This window comes from Lissotriton vulgaris, chromosome 7 (genome assembly GCF_964263255.1).
Source record: "Lissotriton vulgaris chromosome 7, aLisVul1.2, whole genome shotgun sequence".
In the NCBI taxonomy this organism is placed as follows: domain Eukaryota; kingdom Metazoa; phylum Chordata; class Amphibia; order Caudata; family Salamandridae; genus Lissotriton; species Lissotriton vulgaris.
Genome location: NC_141695.1, coordinates 392,035,499 through 392,055,624, shown reverse-complemented (window position 1 = coordinate 392,055,624; position 20,126 = coordinate 392,035,499).

The window sequence follows — 20,126 nt, the reverse complement described above, 5'->3', positions numbered from 1 at the left end:
CACCCCAGTATCACTCAGCACCACCCCAGTATCACTCAGCACCACCACATTATCACTCAGCACCACCACAATACCACTCAGCACCACCACAGCACCACTCAGCACCACTCAGCACCACCACAACACCACTCAGCACCTCCACAGCATCACTCACGGCCTCCACAGCATCACTCAGGGCCACCACAGCATCACTTAGGGGCACCACAACATCACTATGCGCTACCACAGCATCACTGAACGTAAATCTGTGCAACAATTCAACAACAACTGGGTCAAATATGTTCTCTCAGTGTTTCAAGCTTTATTGAAAATGTCACAAAAAGATGTTAATATTTCACTTCTGTTCTTGGATTTTCGTCACAATAAAATACACTAAACATAATCTTCACTAAAGTTATTTACAAAAGTTTAAGCTATTGCCATTATAAATTACAATCACTTTAATTTAAGTATTAATTATTTAAAAAAATTAAAAGCCGTGGTTATTTGTAATATCAATAAATCTAAGTCACGTAAATACAAAACATGGTGCATTACAAATTTCACATTTGCGAAAGTTATAACTATTGGCATTGTAAATGACAAAACTATCAATTTAGCTTCTTTCAAAACCAACACATAAATAAAAAAATTGTCCTTTACAAGACCAATAGCTCAAATGTTCATAATGCGAGACCTATCGCATTGCAAATGCTTGTTTAATTGTGTTTTTAAAGACAGTCTGGCTTGGATTAAGAGCCCAGAGATCCGCAGCAGACATTTGTTGACTGGTAGTTTCTCTTCGCGAGCGGTCTCGAGCATAAGCAGCAACTCGCTATAAGAAACCTGACCTCCCTGCGTTGAGAATCTCGCCGGGAGGTTTATTTTGGATGTTCGCGATCGGCAACTTGATTTTGCTGATCGCAAACGAGGAAAAAATCTCGCTGGGATGTTGATTTTGCTCGCTCGCGATTGCCAACTTGATGTTGAGGACCGCGAGCATGCAAAAAATAACCCGCTACGCTAGGCGTTTTTGCACTGTGCTACGTGCAATTCACGTAGTACTGCAAACTACGCACACTCTACGAGCGTAGGAGTAGTACTGCGCCTAGTGTTAGAGGCAACAATAATGGATGGAATGCTGAATAAATCAAACATTCACCCCCAGTCAATCTGGGTTAAGTCCATCGTTCTTTTGCTCACAACGCCACCCGGTATGGACCCAGCCATATGCATATCAGTTTTTGGGGGTTTTTTTTGTCCTCATATGCGACATCTTGCAAAGGTATGTGATCAGGCGTTATGTATTACTGGCGCCCCAGGTCCGCAGCCTGCCAGGCAGGTTTACTCCTGATGTACCTTCTGCTCCATTGCGAAAAAAAAGGATTTGCCCACCCAGAGTCTCCCCGGAGGCACGTGTCTTAATCATTGGACCCCAATCGTGCCACGACTATATGTGTGCTAGTTCCCTTATGAGTGTAGCTAGTGGCTGTGTACAGAGTGGGTACAGAGTTCCTCTGTGGTAGTCTGTAAGGGGGGGTTGGAGACTGTAGAGACAGTTGGGTCACTGAAGGACATCTATTGTGTAAGTGCAGGAGAGGGATTTCGCGGATGACACTCAACTGATCCTTTCCCTCACTAATGACCCCAGCACCGCCAAAACCAACCTACACGAAGGAATGAAAGAAGTTGCCGAATGGATGAAACAAAGCCGTCTGAAACTGAACTCAGACAAAACAGAAGTCCTCATCTTAGGTACATCCCCCTCTGCATGGGACGACTCCTGGTGGCCGGAAGCCCTCGGAAAAGCACCCATCCCGACAGACCACGCACGGAACCTAGGCGTCATCTTGGATTCTTCACTCTCAATGAACAGACAAGTCAGCGCCGTATCCTCTTCCTGCTTCAACATTCTTCGCATGCTCAGAAAAACATTTCGATGGATCCCCTCCGAAAAACAAGGAAAATAGTCACCCACGCTCTGGTCACGAGCCGACTGGACTACGGTAACACCCTCTACGCAGGTACTACCGCAAAACTCCGGAAGAAACTCCAACGAATCCAAAACGCCTCAGCCAGACTCATATTAGACATCCCACGCAACGATCACATCTCTGGTCACCTTAAAGACCTCCACTGGCTACCCGTCAATAAGAGGATCACTTTCAGACTGCTTACCCACGCACACAAATCACTCTACGACATCGTTCCAGAATGCCTCAACTCACGACTGTCCTTCTACACCCCCTCCCGCCAACTACGTTCTTCCAACCAAGCCCTCGCCACTGTACCTCGCATCAACAAGACCACCATGGGAGGCAGATCCTTTTCATACCTGGCTGCTAAAACATGGAACTCTCTCCCCGCTTACCTTCGCCTTACCCAGAACCACCTAGCATTCAGAAAGCTACTTAAAACGTGGATATTTGACAAGTAATCCCCCTCCCCTTCCTAAGCGCCTTGAAACCCTCCGGGTATGTAGTGCGCTATATAAAGTCTTTGACTTGACTTGACTTGACTTGTTGGAACTAGGGCTCTCACACACCCAGCAAGCTAGGTGTCATGCTTCATCATTTGAGCCTGCCCCTCTTCAGGTCGGCGCTGCAATACCTGACGGGCACCCGGAACCGGGGCTCTTTATCGGGGATCTTTTGTTCCTGCCGGTGGGTGCAGTGGGGGTGAGTGGCCTAGCGTGTGTGGATGTAAGGAAATATGTGAGTTAAAATAGGTCTGTTAGTCCTAACCAATATTTATTCTGAAGGTAAACTGCCTAATTTAAAAGACGGAGAGGGGCAAAAAGTAGTAGTAATATGTCTAGTGGTGTATGCCCTGCTCTCAGGTGATCGACATGTTTCGTGTCTCTAAAGTCATCGTGATCAGGACGCTTCTTCAGGACCAAAGTAACAATATCTACACTAAAAGGTAAGTGAAATCTACATACCCCGTACTCTGGCGGTAGACCTGTAGGTAGGACACAAATAGGTACGGAGAACATGTTTAATGCACATATACATATTAATACACATATTGTCTCTGTTACCAACTCTTACTGTCCGACAAGGCGAACGTGCTCGTGAAAGGACCATAACTAAAACGTTGCGTCACGCATAAAATCGTAGTGAAAAATAAGTGATGGTCACAATGTAGTATACTCAATACTCAATACATTCTGTGCTTATGTACTTGAAAGTCATTCTCATGATTTAAAAAAATGCTAATGTGCAAATAGTAAACTAGTGGCAGTCAGGACATGGTGGGACTCACCTATACTGTCCGCAAATATTATTTGAAACAGTAGCTGGCAGATTTAGAGGACACCGATTGGGTCCTATTAGGGAAAGAAGGAAGTAATGATCGAGCTCCGTTAGTAAGACATATTGACCAGCAAGACAACGTTGATGTTGATGTTGATAGCCATGGCTTAAGCACTGAAGGGGTAGGTGGACAAAAGTAGAGGCCTTCCAATAGGCGATCCCACCCGACCGGGGCGCCAACTCTGTTTGTTAAGTGTAGCAGAGTCAACCCCCAGAACCGACTGAACTGCAGGCGCATCTCCGGCAAAGCCAGACAGCACGCCGTCAGCCACACCTGACCTCAAAGAGTATTCACACGCCCAGAACTAGCGCACAAGTAGCGGGAGCCACTGAGGGTAAATACCAAAATGGAATATGCCCAAAGCTTCGCTCACTCACCTCTAGAGTGGTGTGGAATCAAAGTCACTCATCAGCATATGTCACGCTATTAGCGTTTGACCTGCCCAGCTGCCGACACCGAGATGGTGAGGGGTTGTCGGCTGCAGGTCTAGATGTAGTTCTGTGGGCCAATGGCAGGCCGCGGTCAGGTGGGTGGGGAGGGGTATGGAAGGGGGTGTCATTCAGATGCGTGGAACGTGATGGCGGGGTTGGCAGCCATCTTATAGAGGAGTGTTGTTGCTGCAGTTTGTATATTAATCGAACTGTTTGGACCTAGTATCAGAAATAATGCAGGTATGTGTTGAAGGATATGTTACGGGTGATTTGGATAACCTTCACATTGTATGTTCAATCTGTTAGATTACGGATGCTCAATTCGTGCATAAAACGAATCCACCACTACATTTGTAGGTAACGCAGTGTGCAATCAAAAATGTGGGGTCCAGTGTCAGTCGCTGTTATCACACACTGCGGATCCCCGTCTCCAGGATTGGGGAGTGATGTGAATAGTTACATTAGAGCGAGTGAAGTCCCCAGGTTAGCGGGGAGGCTATCACGACATGTAGTCAACACCGGTGGTGAGAGATGACAAGGGGGGGATTGCATTATAAAGAGGGTGTGTTTGTTACAAGTTGGTCAATATATTAAGATAACCCACGTAAGCATCCATCACTTAGGGCAGCCGCTGTAACAGCTTGTGCTGTGGGTCACATGGCACTAAAGATCCCTCTTTATGTATGTACATTCAACAGTGGGATATGTGTTGCTTCAGCTTAAAGAGCCCTAAGGAATATCATCATTCAGGCCGGTGAGATGCATGGAAAGTCTGCGGACCCATCTCTGTTCAGCTCTGAACAATGCAGCCTTAGAGATGACTGGGAAGGCTTCTAATACTGTCCAACATAGATTGTCAGGAGAGTGTGGTGCTTCTTGGTAGTGTGTATATAGTTTTGTCGTGACTCTCTGACAGCTAATATTACTCCTATATTCGGTAATCCTGGTCTTGATGGGTCATATAGTAATTCCTATATACTTCAGGCCTCAGGGGCACGTGATCATGTAAATGCACTGTTTTGTAATGCAATTAGTGTACCTCTTTAGGGCCTATTTGAAGTTAGGTAGTAGGGATAGTTATTTGGATGTGGTGGTCAGTGGGCATACTACGCAGGAACCACAAGGGTAGTTTCCAGTCACTGACAGCAGACCCCACAGAGTCCTCTGTGTGTCAGTGTCGTGTTTCTTAGGTCTGGTATGCACCAACATGTCTTTTAGGTTGTGAGTTCTTTTATACGCGAACCTTGGTTTAGAAAGTTGTAGATGATTTGTGTTCAATATTTGCCAATGTTTTAAGATTATCTTTTTAATTCTGGCAGAATCTGGAGTAAAGGACGTAACAAATGTAAGATTGCCAGTGGCCGGTTTTGGATGGGCCTCAAGTAACGCATCCCCTTATTTCTAGCTCTTTTCAATGAGTCTCTGACTTGTTTCTCAGGGTAGCCTCTAGCCTTGAGGCTAGACGCCAGGGTGTTGGCCTCGGTTCTGTAGTCAGCAATCGATGTACAATTGTGCCTGATTCGCAAAAATTGGCCGACTGGTAGGTTATTCCTCATTGCTTTTGGGTGATGACTGGTGTACAAAAGTAAGCTATTATGATCAGTTGGTTTTTTGTACAATGAGGTTCTTGAGATTACCTGCCGTGAGGGTAATATTTATGTCTAGAAATGAAATGGAAGTGTCAGAAATTGTGTGGGAGAATCTGAGGTAATCATTCAAGTTCATTGATCCACCTCACAAATTCTTCACAGCCACATCGTGTCCCATGCCAGAAAATCAGGATGTCGTCGATTAAACGTTTGCATAATTTCAGGTTGTTATGATATGGATTATTGGTACTTAAGATGTTGTCTTTTTCGAAAGCTACCATGTAGATACCAGCTAGGCTTGGAGCAAAAGTGCTCCCCATTGATATACCCTGGCTCTGATGGAATACCTGTTGTTTGAACTCAAAGAAGTTCTCTGTCAGAGCCAGGGTTGCACATTCCATTATGAATGAAATGGGAGTTGGTGATGACCATTCTCGGGCGCTGAGCGCTGTTTTAATGACCGCAAGGGTGGCTCTCAGAGCCAGAGCCAGGATTGCACATTCCATTATGAATGAAATGGAAGTTGGTGATGACCATTCTCGGGCACTGAGCGCTGTTTCAATGACCGTTAGGGTGGTTCTCTGGGGACTGTTCGTATAGAGAGCCTCGACGTCAAGAGTGACCAGGAGATCAATCTCTTCTCCGACATTTTGAAAATCATAGATGAGACACCCAACATAGAAGAGATTGATCTCCTGGTCACTCTTGACGTTGAGGCTCTCTATACGAACATTCCCCAGAGAGCCACCCTAGTGGTTGTTGAAACAGTGCTCAGCACCCGAGAATGGTCATTACCAACTTCCATTTCTTCAGGACCTGAGGACCATAATCAAAAGCATGAAACTATCCACAGGTAGCTATTTATCGAAAATGAGAAACTGAATAATCCTATCAAGCATCCAATCCCTAAGACTCCTTGTAAGTGATTTCAGCAACACATACTGAAGAATCCCACTAAGCCTTATCAGTCTTCAACGCTGCTTCCCCATAACAGAACTACAGAGTTCATCAGCACCTTATGAACACAGAAGTCATGACCTTCTTGGCCGATTTGTTAAGTATTTAAGGTATTCCCCGTATGTGCCTGATCACAGCCATATGCCATACAGTGAGGAGCCGAGTGCTGACCATACCAGCGGACGTACTCCTAGTTCATATCAACTTTTATTCACAAACATGGGTTCGAATACAGAAAGGACCAGTTTCGGGGTATCACCCCTCATCAGCCAGGCTGGCTTGAATCCAGTGGCACAGAGAGCAAGGGACCCACGTCTGGGCATACCCATCCCACTAAGGTAAAAAAATTCCTGTGGCAACAAATGACGGACGTAATGCTGAATAAGTCAAATATTCACTTGCAGTCAAGAGATATGGGGGTAAATCCATCGTTCTTTTGGTCACTACGCCACCCCATTTTGGACCAAGCCAATAGGTTTCATATATATATATATATATATATATATATATCTCCAACCTCGCTGTGGGCTGCAGGCACTGACCTCACCGCCCCTGCTCAATGAACACCTGTAATCTGGGGCTGAGGCGTACGAAAGGGGAGCTGAGGAGGCTCTGTTGTGGACAAATCAGCCGAAAAAACGGAGCATGACACTTTGTTTTGTTTTAAGGACTCACCCTGCTTTTGTTCCCGCATTCACGCACCGAACAATTTCTTCCCCGCAGCACCAACTCCCATGATCCCTCTACAGGGGATTCTGGGACCTGTAGTTTTCCTGGACGCACGGGACGCTACACAGGTGTGCTGCCTCAAGTATTTCCTGTGGGAGGTGCAGGCTCATTACATTGAGCTTAAGAGAGAGGCGGGACCTACAGCAGAGTGTTATTCCTGGGGAGGCTTTGGGCGCTGACGAAGGCACAACAACAGCCAGAAATGCATCCGCCACTTTCCAGAATAAAGCCTCCAAAGTTATCCCCTTGGGTCCCTGCTCTCTTTTTCTCGGAAGGAGTGTTTCCTGTATATGTATATATATATATATATATATATATATATATATATATATATATATATTCCACACACAATAACAACTTAAACTGCATCCAATATTTTTTTATTGAGGCTGTACAGGCATGCAAGAGAAGAGGTAACCATGAAAAAACTCTATGGCAACTTGAATCCGAATACATTTTGGAACTAGACGCTAAAACCCCCATGGGCATGAATACTGGTGATGATTTACATAATTTTTTGTAACTGTAAAAAGTTTTCTAACCAAAAGAGCTGTTTATCCACGGTTTGACCCTATTTTTGAATCCTGTGCTGTTAATCATGTGCTTTGGTTCATGATTTTGTACCATGGTTTTAAAAGTGATTGGTTGTCCCTGCCTAACAACTATAATTTGCATCTTACTCCTGAGCTGTAATGTTTTCTATACATATTTTTATCATTTTGAAGTTCCTACTGGTAAACTACAGCAACTCTTCATGTATAGCACTTTAATTTAAGGCACTTTACACACGATAGCACTTTCAATGGGCCTTCACCACTGCACTTTAACGAGGGATTATGTGCAATATCAGCTGTGGCTTTATCAGTCAGTTATAAGTGGAGGGCGTGGCTAGCCAGCTAAGATGGAGGTCGCAGCCCGATAGAGCTCCGGACCCTTCCGGGGGAAACCACCCTGACGGCGCTGTCCCAGCAGCGCCTTCACCGGAACAGGAGTGGAGGAAGTAGCGCTGACACCCCTGCGCTCCCCGGGAGATCAATCTGTCCCTGAGGCTTGCCCTGGATCAGCGAGACAGAGCGGGTCTGCTAGGCGAGACACGAGGGCCAAGACAAGGAGCTCTAATAGAGGCGGGGACTGTCCTCCGATGAGCTGCCTCCTGGAGGCTGGAAGCAGGGCTCCCGGTGTGAGGCCGCATACGTAGATCAGCGGCTACAGCTGCAAGCCCCGACGAGGCCGCTCTATACCTGACGCTGACCGGCTGGCGGCGGGGGAAGAAACACAACCACAGGAGGTCCTGAGCAGTGTCTGGTCAGAGCCTGCGACGGAGCCAGGAACAATGCAAGGCCCGTCATTGCAGGTGGGGCCTACCTTGAACTGAGCCTACTGCGGGCCTCGCAGGAGTTTGCAGATGAGTGGCCGCAGGCGCGTGGAGTCATCGGAGGGATCGTCGGGCCTGCGGGTGGCACCCCCTCCCCGGGCCGGGGGGTCTGCCGAGATCACCGTGCTTGTCGCCTGGACCTGCTTGTGTTCGCTGCAGGAGCCGGCTGGTGCCAGCTGTGGGACGGGGGACTGCGGGCGCCCCTGTGCGGATCCAGGCCTACAGTGGGCCTCATTGGTTTGCAACGGCGAGTGCCGGTGAGCGGGGAACGAGGGGACGCTCACACGGCTGAAGGCCTGCCGCATAGAAGCATATCGAGGCCTGGGCCCTTGCTGAGACACTTGAAATATTCCCTGCCTGGTCCCGGGTGAGGCTGATGTGGGGACTGGCGGGGACCCGATGTTGCACCGGGAGCGCCGCGCGGCCTTCCGATGCGTCTGGGGCCTGCTCGGGCCTGAGCTTACTGGACGCCTCACTGGACTGCTGCGCTGAGGGCGAGTGGCAGAGACACAAGTGGCTACGTACACCAACAGCGGGCTCGAGGATTGCACCGCCTAGAGGCTTGGACACCTAGGATTCTTACCATACATGTTGACTGAATACACTGGCAGCCTGGCCCTCGCCTCCTGGCGAAGCCGGACGGACCAGAGGACGGCCGCTGTTGCGGATGCGAGGCGCCAATGAGGGATTCTGCAGAGTGGGAGGGGTGAGTGACGATGCTCCCTGAGGGCCCCCTCTTTCTTCTATCCTTTGCGACCCTCGCTGCCACCCCCCTACGCGACGTCTCACATTCAAAGCTAGATGCCTGGCTCACATAGGGGAGGTAGACGAGGACTGTCTTTGCGGGCAGGCCCCACCCCCCTGCCTGGAATTTGTTTTGGAGGCCCTGGATACTGCATACCTTCCCTTGCGATACACTGTATTCGACCGACACTGCGGCCTGAGGGGTAACTGACCTATCACGAGAACCACCTTGCTGGGGCATTAACAGAGTGCGTCGCGACTCGCTACTGTCACACCAAACCATAACTTTGGACATTGGAGCGACCCCTCAAACCAGCGGAACGGTAGAGCGGCCTGCGGGAAAGTTTGGAGGAGATTTACCATCATAGGCAGATCCTGGACAAAGGTGCTAGAGGGACAGGGCAGCTCCGATGCCCCTCATACCATGCCGGGTACTGCAAGTGGGCGCTCCTCGCCAGGGGCCACCTCGACCGGATACGTGGAAGAACAACCCCCGGACAAATTGGACCTCATCCTCAAAGAGATACGGGAATCTAGGACAGCGATGGAACTACAGTTGGGCGCTCTCACTACTGGACTGACTCTACTGAAAGCGGATCATGTCAAACTGGCAGACAAAGTTAAGGAACATGGCCTAACCTTAACGGACCTCACACCGACAGTAGCGGAACACTCCTCCACATTGAAGCAGCCCCAACAGCAGGTTACCACGCTCCTAGATCGGGTGGAGGATACAGAAGGGAGAAACCGGCGCAACAATATACGCGTTATCGCACTGCTGGAGCGCTGCGAAGGGAATCGAGTGGCAGATTTCATGGAGCAATGGTTCATAGACCACATGGCACCTGAAGGACTTTCTCCATATTTCTGTGTAGAACGGGCGCACAGAATCCCGACTGCCTAAACCCGGATTACCGCCCCGCTCACTGATTGTGAAAATCCCTAATTATAGAGATCGGGACACTCTGTTACAGAAGGCTAGGGAGAAAGCACTCATCCAATACGAGAACCATTGTGTGTCCTTATATCCCGACTACACAAGGCTGGTCCAGAGACAGCGATCCTCATATCAAGCAGTGAAGAAAAAACTACAAAATGCACAGCTTAAGTTCGCACTCCTGTATCCCACCCGACTGAAGGTCATACATGAGAAAAAAACTTATTTTTTGAGAGTCCAACAGACATTGAAGAATGGATGGAGGTGATGTGCATAGGATCCAGCCAGGCTAGTGCTCTGGAGATGTCTACGCAGGGCTCGGATGGTTTCCCGGAGCAAGTTGCTCGCCACTCCCCGAGATCCAGCAGGGGCGGTGGAGGTGCTGGCCGCTCGCGAGAACAACAGAGGAGAGACCAGGAGGGGGTGCTTGTGGTGGCTGCTGCCTTTCGGAAGGACTCACACAAAATCACTACCAACTCAGAAGACAGTACATTACATTCGGATTCTGAACACAGTGCAATCCTGTTCCCCACCATCACGCCTAGAGCAGTGGATGACATGATGATAATTGATAATTGACCATAGACGCCAAACCTCAACCACAAGGAACTATTTATATGAATATTTATATTATTGCTGATGTTATGTTTGGTGTTGGAATTGCTGTTATGTCTTGCAGCTGCGTTCCTTAGGTCGCAAACAAAGTAGTTTCTTGATAACACACTGCAGGTTGGGTTTCATGATTGTGACCCTTATTTGAATATTCCACAAACTTGATGCAGCTGGGGATCTGAACCCGGGGGGGAGGTGGGGGGGGGGGGGGGGGTTCCTGGTTACTCATGGTTTACCGTAGGAATATGTCCACATTACCACTCCCTTCACATTTTTGTCTTTTACTCTACCCAGGATGGAGTACCGTTGAGCCATCGGGTGACAATGTTTGGCTGCACTATGGCCATACAAACGACTAAAAACCTCCCTCTTAGCGTACGCACCGTTATTGGTTTCATATGTTTGATGCACCACTGTTGGGCCCAGCGCAATTCCAGCGATGTACGGAGTTTAGTGGCATTTATGGGGTACGGGGACACCTGGTCAGATCTACCTGAGCATTTAGCATGAGAGGGGACAACACCTTACAACAGGGAATATGGCAAGAACAGCTGAGACCTCACGTGGAAGGTGCGGGGACTGGGAGCAATTCAAAAACGCCACCGAATTCATGCGTTCCTCCTTAGGCACCAAACCACATTGCGTTCCTCCAGGAATCCATTCTCACGGATTCCGAAACGCAGAAGATGCGGAAAAAATGGAGAAGACACATTTATTCTACAAATTATTCGTCTTTCGCTAGAGGGGCAACTATCTGAGTACGTCATGGGACTCCATTTGTTGAGCTTGAGCGCCGGGTGGACAACCAGGAACGATATATACTAGTGAAGGGCACTCTGGATGGTTCTTTGTCTGTCCTGGGGAGCATTTACGCTCCAAACTTTGAACACGATTGGTTTCTGTACAGGCTAGGTGCGGCTTTGGCGGATTGGGACGGGATCCCTTGGGTACTTGTAGGGGACTGGAACGCAGTGCTAGACATAGGATTAGAAAGATCACATCCTCCAATTCAGGCATCTGTAGCGAGTAAACTGGCCAAGCAATTTACTACCTGGGTGGATGGCTGGACACTATCCGATGCCTGGCGGGGCTCTCCATCCTCTATACAAGGAATACTCCTTTTACTCCCCAATGCACAACCTCCATACTAGAATTGACCGATTCCTATGCTCCAGATCCATAGTAACTAAGACACACAAATCAATGTATCTGGCTAAGACATTTTCCGATCATAGACCTCTAAAACTCACACTCCTCTGGGGTAGGGTACCGACCCCGGTACCCACCTAGAGATTGAATCCATGTCTGCTCGAAGACGATCCCTTTGGTAAATCATTATCCAACACTATTTCTAACTACTTGAGGGAAAACTGGAACACTGCCTCTTCGAACCTGATAGAATGGGACGCTCTTAAGGTAGTGGTCAGTGGGGCGCCGATACGGCAACTAGTAGGGGCCTTACAGGAGGTGCTCCAGAAACTTTGTGCCGTGTAGGACAGACTACAGACACTCGAGAGGGAGGCAGCCCTTGACCCTGGGAGGATGGGGCAGTTGCAGACCGCCCATATAGACCATGCTGAAATGCTAGAGACAATACGGACGATAGATTACAGGGAATATCTCCAACAGAAACACACTGAAGCGGACAGATTCAGCACACTGCTTGCTCGATTGGTGAGGGAGATCGACCTGATCCACCGAACATAACCAGCATTCATAACCAGATGGGCTCCTTAGTTAATACACAAGCAGAAATAAATACAGCATTTCACGATCATCTTCAGGCACTCTACACACCCTCTGCACCAATAGACAATCCCTTGATAGAAGAGTTCCTACAGGACCTCCCCTTTCCGGTACTGGTGGAAAACACAAAGAAAGACATTGACAGCCCCATTACCCAACACGAGATACGAGCAGCGATTAAAGGCCCGAATCGTAATAAGACACCTGGCATGGACGGTCTTCCTGTACTTCCTGTAGAGTTTTATCTAACCTACTCGGAAGTCCAAGTGCCAGTACTTAGACAGTCTACAGGGTGGCATTTGACACTGGCTACCTGCCTGAATCCACCACGTCAGAACGATACTCGGTACACAGAGGTACAAGAAAAAACTGCCCCTTGTCCCCACTGTTGTTCGTCCTTGCTCTTGAACCCTTAGCCCTAGCCCTTCGGAGAACAGCGGATCGCCTCGGCATCCCTATTGACAGGACACAGCACTTAATATCTATTTACGCGGATGATATTCTCTTATATCTACGCGATCTGACAGCAGATAATGACCCGTTGTCCACCATATTTGATGCGTTTGAGCATTTGTCAGGTCTAGCGATAAACCCCGTAAAGTCGACCAATTTCTTCTTCCGAGAGGCGTCACACTTAAATCACATATGGTTTGGACCTACCTTATCCCAGTTGCCCCCACAACCTTTAAGTACCTGGGTATACAGGTGTACAGGACACCAGAGGATCAGATAGATGGTAACATTCAATGTGTAATAACAAGACTCCGAAGTAGTGTAGGGTTCTGGACTTCTCTACCTTTATCAGTGATGGGCAGAATTGCCATTTCGAAAATGGTTATGCTCCCTCGCCTTCTTTATTACTTTGTGAACTTACCGGTGATCCTCCCTCAATCTATTTTTAACACACTGAATGCCATCTTGATTAGTCTTATCTGGGGAACTGGCCGGAGACGGATCAGCCTTCGGAAACTCCAGCTTGGGACGACATCAGGCAGTTTGGGGGTCCCCGATTTTCGGGGATACTATTATGCTTGTCAGCTTCAGTGGCTTTCTTACTGGACTGCAGGTAGGAATTTGCACAAGATCAGCTTCACACCGGAGAGACTGTATCACGGGGAACTCCATTCTTTACTGATGCCCAGGACCCGGGTCCCCCCGGATTGCCCCCATTGCTGAAAACCACCTCAAGTGGCTGGAGGAAAGCCCTTTGCTACACGTCGGCGGTACCACGTTATGCAACAAATATTCCTTTATTAGGCATACCTACACCACAGGGAAGACTCACGCAAACTAGACAACAGGGATGGATGGATAGTGGGGTGGAGGAAGTGGGAGCCTTTTTTGGAGATGATGCTCTGCTGAATCACGAATCCTTTGTACAGATGACTGGAGCACCAACACGCCTATATTTGTTAAACGCCACGGTGACAGGTTATATTAGGACCACTTGGGCACCGCAACAAACCAAACCCACACAACATGAACTAGTACACCTTTTATATTACATGGGACCGGGAGGCCATCTTGTACGTTGGTTATACACAGGGATATGGGCACATGCAGCGATTCCACTCATAACCCTTAGAACATGCTGGGCAGAAGACTCTGAAACTGAAATTACGGACAAGGCATGGAAGATCATACTAGAACACCCCAAAAGAGTATCACATAATGCTAGACTTAAATTTATTCAGGCGATGGTGCTCCATAGATCATACCTCACCCCTGAGAAAATACATCGTATGTTCCCGGACTCCCCTCACTGTTGCCCTCGCTGTAGGGGGGATAAAGCGGATTTTATTCACATGATGTGGTCATGTCCTCGACTGCGGGGATACTGGGCCGGGGTCTGCTGAGCCCTCACTACTGTAACACAACTGCCGGTCCCTGATGAGGCCCTACCCCGACTTACGGGACTACATAGACGGTCCGGGAAGCAAAATGTTAAGCTGAAATTCCTAGATCTAGCACTCATTTTAGCGATTAGGGTCATAACGATGAGATGGAAGTCTCCTAGATCCCAGATCCCCTGCAGTGACCGCGTGGCAGACGAACTTAGTGCAGTGGGGTCGGGCGGAGGGAGCGGCCCTTCGGAAGGAGGAAGAGATACAGAAACATCCTTCAGCACTGGAGTGGGAAGCCATGTTGATCGAACTAGAAACACTCGACTTAGCCCCAACACAGGTGGTGGAGTCCCAGTAACGCGCATGAGCCCGCAGGTACTTTTGAGGAAAAGGCCTTTTCAGCGTAAACATGTTAGTTCCTTTTGTTTAATGCACCCCATAGTATGAGAGCTACCGTAGAATCCCCATGGGTAGAAAAAACGCTGGGATTGGATAGACCATGAGAGGGATGATATGTTGGGTAATGACTACAGGGCATTGGTTATCTTCTGACAATGACAAGAGACTGTCAAAAAATATACTAACACACAAGATTAGCACAGGTTCAGAGATGAAGATATTCATATAAGGTTCGCATTGGAAGTCTTGCAGATGATTTTTAGAAGCCCTCACTCACCACCCTGGGTGGTGACATGCTTCATCATCGGGCCCACCAGCAGAAGCCGAATGCTTCCCTGGTGTGCTACAACGCCAGGTTACTGCGGAGCAGGTTTTTGTGACAGTGATGTGAAAAGGATATGTGAAGTTAAAATTGTCAGAAGCAGTACCAGAAAAAAAATTTTATTCAACGGTCAGTCTTGGCAAGGTTAAAATATGTGTCGGGAAATGTGCCAATTAATGTATTGGTTATTTCCAGACCCCACCTTGAGTGGAAATACAATGGTTTTTTAAATGCTAATTCCTAACTATATATGACCTGAAACCTATGTTTTTTTCAGTGAATTTGCACGTTTTTTTAAATGCTAATACCTAACTATATATGACCTGAAACCTATGTTTTTTTTAAGTGAATTTGCAAGGTTTTTTAAATGCTAATACCTAACTATGTAAGGCTTGAAACCTATTGTTTTTTCAGTGAATATATATATTTAATATAATATATATATAATTTTTATTTTCAAGTTTTTTTATATATGATTACAGGGTCCGCGCACCGTAAACGCTCTGAGCTCTTACCCCGACAAATTTTTTAAATTTCTAAAAAATAATATCTACGTTTTTAACGTAGATTTTAAAGGTAGACAAAATCTGCTTTAATGTAGAAAATGTTTTTTTTAAACTTTTAACAACAGTATATTACTTTTGAAGTAGTAACAAATCTCACGAGGGTACGTCGCACGTGCACGCAACGTAAGAGCTCTGTCCGCGCACCCTAAAAGCTTCGAGCTCTTACCCCCGAAAGTTTTATAAACTTTAAATCGTTAAATCTACTTATTCATTGCACAATGTAAAGGTACACTTTATCTGGGATAATAAAGAACATGTTAATTTAAACTTTTAAAGACCATATATAACTTTATTTAAGCAATTATAAATCTCGCGAGGGTGCGTACTACGTAAACGCATCGTAAGATGACGTTAGCGCTCCGTAAATAGAGCGTAAACGCAACGTAAGCTTACGTAAGCGCTCCGTAAACGCTCCGTAAGCTTACGCCCAACCATGTGACCTTTGTTATGTTATGTTATGTTAAAAAAAAAATTTATACCGCGCACGTACACCGAGACGGTTTCTTGGCGCTCATAACAGACATAACTAGCCAGGGCAGGAGGTATTACTCAAAGGCCGCTTTAAAGAGGTAAGTTTTCACCTTAAAACAAAAGATTTAATTGGTTTATAATACTTCCTACTCCAATTGCTGAAAGACCCCTCTCATGTTCGTCATTCTTCTTTGGCTTTCAGAGAAGCAACACCTTTTTTCTACAGGCTCCTAGCTACATAAAAATACTTCCAAATGGCTGAACATCCAGAGTCTGACCATTCTTCTAATGAAGACTTTGTTGAAGAGGACCCTCGCCCAAGTAAGAAGAAGGAGTCCATAGTCTGGAAGTTTTTCAGCTTTCCAGAACATCAGAAGAAAGTAAATGCACCACTGGTCACCTGCAAGATGTTATGTTATGTTATGTTAAATTTAATTTATACAGCGCACGTACGCTCATGGGCTTCATGGCGCTATCGAAACTTTTGGGAACAGCAACACAACAGCACAACAACATGAAAGTCAGAAAACTAATCTAAGGATATGCCTGTCTGAAAAGCCAGGTCCTAAAGGTGTGTCTAAAATTAAGGAGACTATCGCTTTGTCTCAAGGAGGCAGGCAGAGAGTTCCACAAAGAGACGGCCAAGAACTGAAAAGAGCTACCACCTTGACGCTTCCTCCTAACTAAGGGGATAGTTAACAGATCTTTGTGAGCAGATCTAAGATTGCGTGAAGGGGTATATTTACACACCAGGTTGATCATAAATTTGGGGCCTTTCCCTTGTAAAGCCTTAAATATAATGCAACCGGTTTTAAATATAGCTCTCTGACCTATTGGTAACCAGTGAAGGTTGGCTAGTCCTGTCCTGATAGATTGCCATTTGGGTAGATTATAGATAAGCCTAGCTGCCTGATTTTGGACATACTGTAATCTTTTCAGTTGCCCAGCTGGGAGTCCTAGATACAGACTGTTAGAATAATCTAGGCGGGACAAGACTAGGGCAATGACTGCTTGAATGAGGGCAGAGTGGGTCAACAAATGAGAAATTTTCTTAATCTTCCGCAGTTGGAAAAAACTAGAAGATACAACCGTTCCAATCTGGGCTTTAAGAGATAAATCGTTGCGAAGAGTAACCCCTAGACTCTTGACAGTGTTGGATTTAGTCGGAGGGGCACCCAGGTCAGGAGGCCAGAAGTGAGGCCTCCAGCTAATTTCACTTTTCCCAGGCAAGACCAACTCTGTCTTGCCTGGGTTAAGTTTCAAGTGGTTTAGATTCATCCATCTCTGGATGTGGCACATGACCTGTTGAAATTCCGACACGGCATCAGGGGAATTCAGAGGAAATACCAGTTGCAGATCATCTGCGTAATTAAAAATAGTGACCTTATAATTTTTCAAAGAGTAAAGTAAGGGGCGTAGATACAGATTAAATAAAAGTGGAGACAGATACGATCCCTGAGGCACTCCGCAGGTGGACTTTCTCTTGGGGGCTGTGAATGTTCCCAGTCTCACAGCTTGAGTGCGGTTGGAGATGAAGGACTTCAACCAGCACAAGGCGGGCCCCCTGAGGCCGGCCTGTTCGACACGGTTGACCAAGATGGCATAGTCAACCGTGTCGAACGCGGCCGACAAATCCAGGAGTACCAGTGCCTGGTGGACGTCCCTGTCTGCGTTGCAACGCAAGGTGTTCTGAACTGCCAAAATCACTGTCTCTGTAGAATGACAGGGACGAAACCCTGCCTGATTGGGTTCTAGATATTCTGTGCTTTCGATAAAATTGGATAGACAGTTGGAAACATGTGCTTCTAGGATTTTCGACAAAAAAGGCAACAAGGAGATCAGCCTGTAACTTGAGGGATCATGAAGATCCAGGCCAGGTTTCTTGATCTGTGACACAGTGTTATCTAGAGGAAATCCTAATAAGAAATATTCATTCGGAACCCACAGCATGGAACGCCATGTAAAAAATATACACCCCAACAATTGGAGTAGAGCTGTGGTGCAAAGATCTCAGGAGCAGGACTCTTCTCCTAGTACATCTACAGCAAGAATCGGAGTACCACCAATGCCATCTTCAATGGTGGCAAACATTCAGCCAGAACTGAAAAATGTTATGATGCAATGCATTCATTGCAATAAATTAGTAGCCTTCGGACAACAGTCCATTGAAGTAATTTTGCAGAAGAACAGGAACCACAGATGCAGCAATAATTTTTTTCTTTCAATTTCATACTTTGTTCCTGTTGAAAAATAGTTTTGTGTAAAAAGTTCATTTTTCTACGTTTTTCCAGCAAAACAAAAATAAAAAAAATAGTTATTTTTAGAACTACCTCTACTGGTTAAAGAAAGACTTAAATTTCTATGTTTGTATGTAAAAGTTTGTCATCGTGAATGTCAAAGTGCAAAACTATAAGGATGTGGTACAGCATAAATCTATAAGGTGTTTACCTATAGTATACTGTATTACTTTCAAAGCACTGAAATGTAACATATCTATATAAATATGTTACAACTCTATGGGCCAGATATAGGTAATCTCGATTTACCCACTCTTAAATACCGAATCATACCAATTCAATATTTAAGAGTACGTAAATGGGATGTTGTTAATTTCTCTTTTGAAATTACTGAATCTGCATAATTCAGTCATTTTACCGAATCGGTATTTACCGATTTGGTAATTGCCATTTATTCCTATAAATCTTGAGACCAATAGGAATCAATGGCAATTACCGAATCAGTAAATACCGAATCGGTAAAATTACCGAATTGTCAAGGGAGACAGGTTGTCACTTTGACACCCTGTTGCACCCTTGATTCTGATTTGTGTGCCATGTCACACACATACATGGTTTTAGGGCATGCATGTGTGCCACATGGCACAAATGTACATGCACAGATATGCATGTACACAGGAATTCAATATTTACCTCCGAAAGTTTTATAAACTTTAAATCGTTATATGCACGTATTCATTGAACAATATAAAGGAACACATTACCTGGGATAATAAAGAACATGTTTATTTTAAACTTTTAAACAACATATATAACTTTATTTCAACAATTATAAATCTCACGAGGGTGCTAAATCATTATATCTACATATTCATTGTACAATATAAAGGAACATATTAACTGGGATAATAAAGAACATGTTTATTTTAAACTTTTAAACAACATATATAACTTTATTTAAACAATTATAAATCTCACGAGGGTGCGTACCACGTAAGCACATCATAAGAAGACGTAAGCGCTCCGTAAATAAAACGTAAACGCAACGTAAGCTTACGTAAGTGCTCTGTAAACGCTCCGTAAGCGCTCGGCAAGCTTACGTCCAACCATGTGACCTTAAAACAAAAGATTTAATTGGTTTATAATACTTCCTACTCCAATTGTTGAAAGACCCCTCCCATGTTCATCATTCTTCTTTGGCTTTCAGAGAAGCAACACCTTTTTTCTACAGCTCCTAGCTACAGAAAAATACTTCCAAATGGCTGAACATCCAGAGTCTGACCATTCTTTTAATGAAGACTTTGTTGAAGAGGACCCTCGCCCAAGTAAGAAGAAGTAGTCCATAGTCTGGAAGTTGTTTCGCTTTCCAGAACATCAGAAGAAAGTAAATGCACCACTGGTCACCTGCAAGATCTGTGACACAGTGTTATCTAGAGGAAATCCTAATAAGAAATATTCATTCGGAACCCACAGCATGGAACGCCATGTATAAAATCTACACCCCAACAATTGGAGAAGAGCTGTGGTGCAAAGATCTCAGGAGCAGGACTCTTCTCTGAGTACATCTACAGCAAGAACCAGAGTACCACCAATGCCATCTTCAATGGTGGTGAACATTCAGCCAGAACTGATAAAATGTAATGATGCACTGCATACATTGCAATAAATTAGTAGCCTTCGTACAACAGTCCAATGTAATTTTGCAGAAGAACAGGGACCACAGATGCAACAGTTGTTTTGTGTAAAAAGTTCATTCTTCTACTTCATCTTCAGAAGAGTTTGTTCCTGAAACCCCTAGAACACAGAGAGAGTCCATAGTACGGAAATTTAAAAAAAAAACAGAAAGAGAGAAAAAGGTAAATGCGCCTTTTGT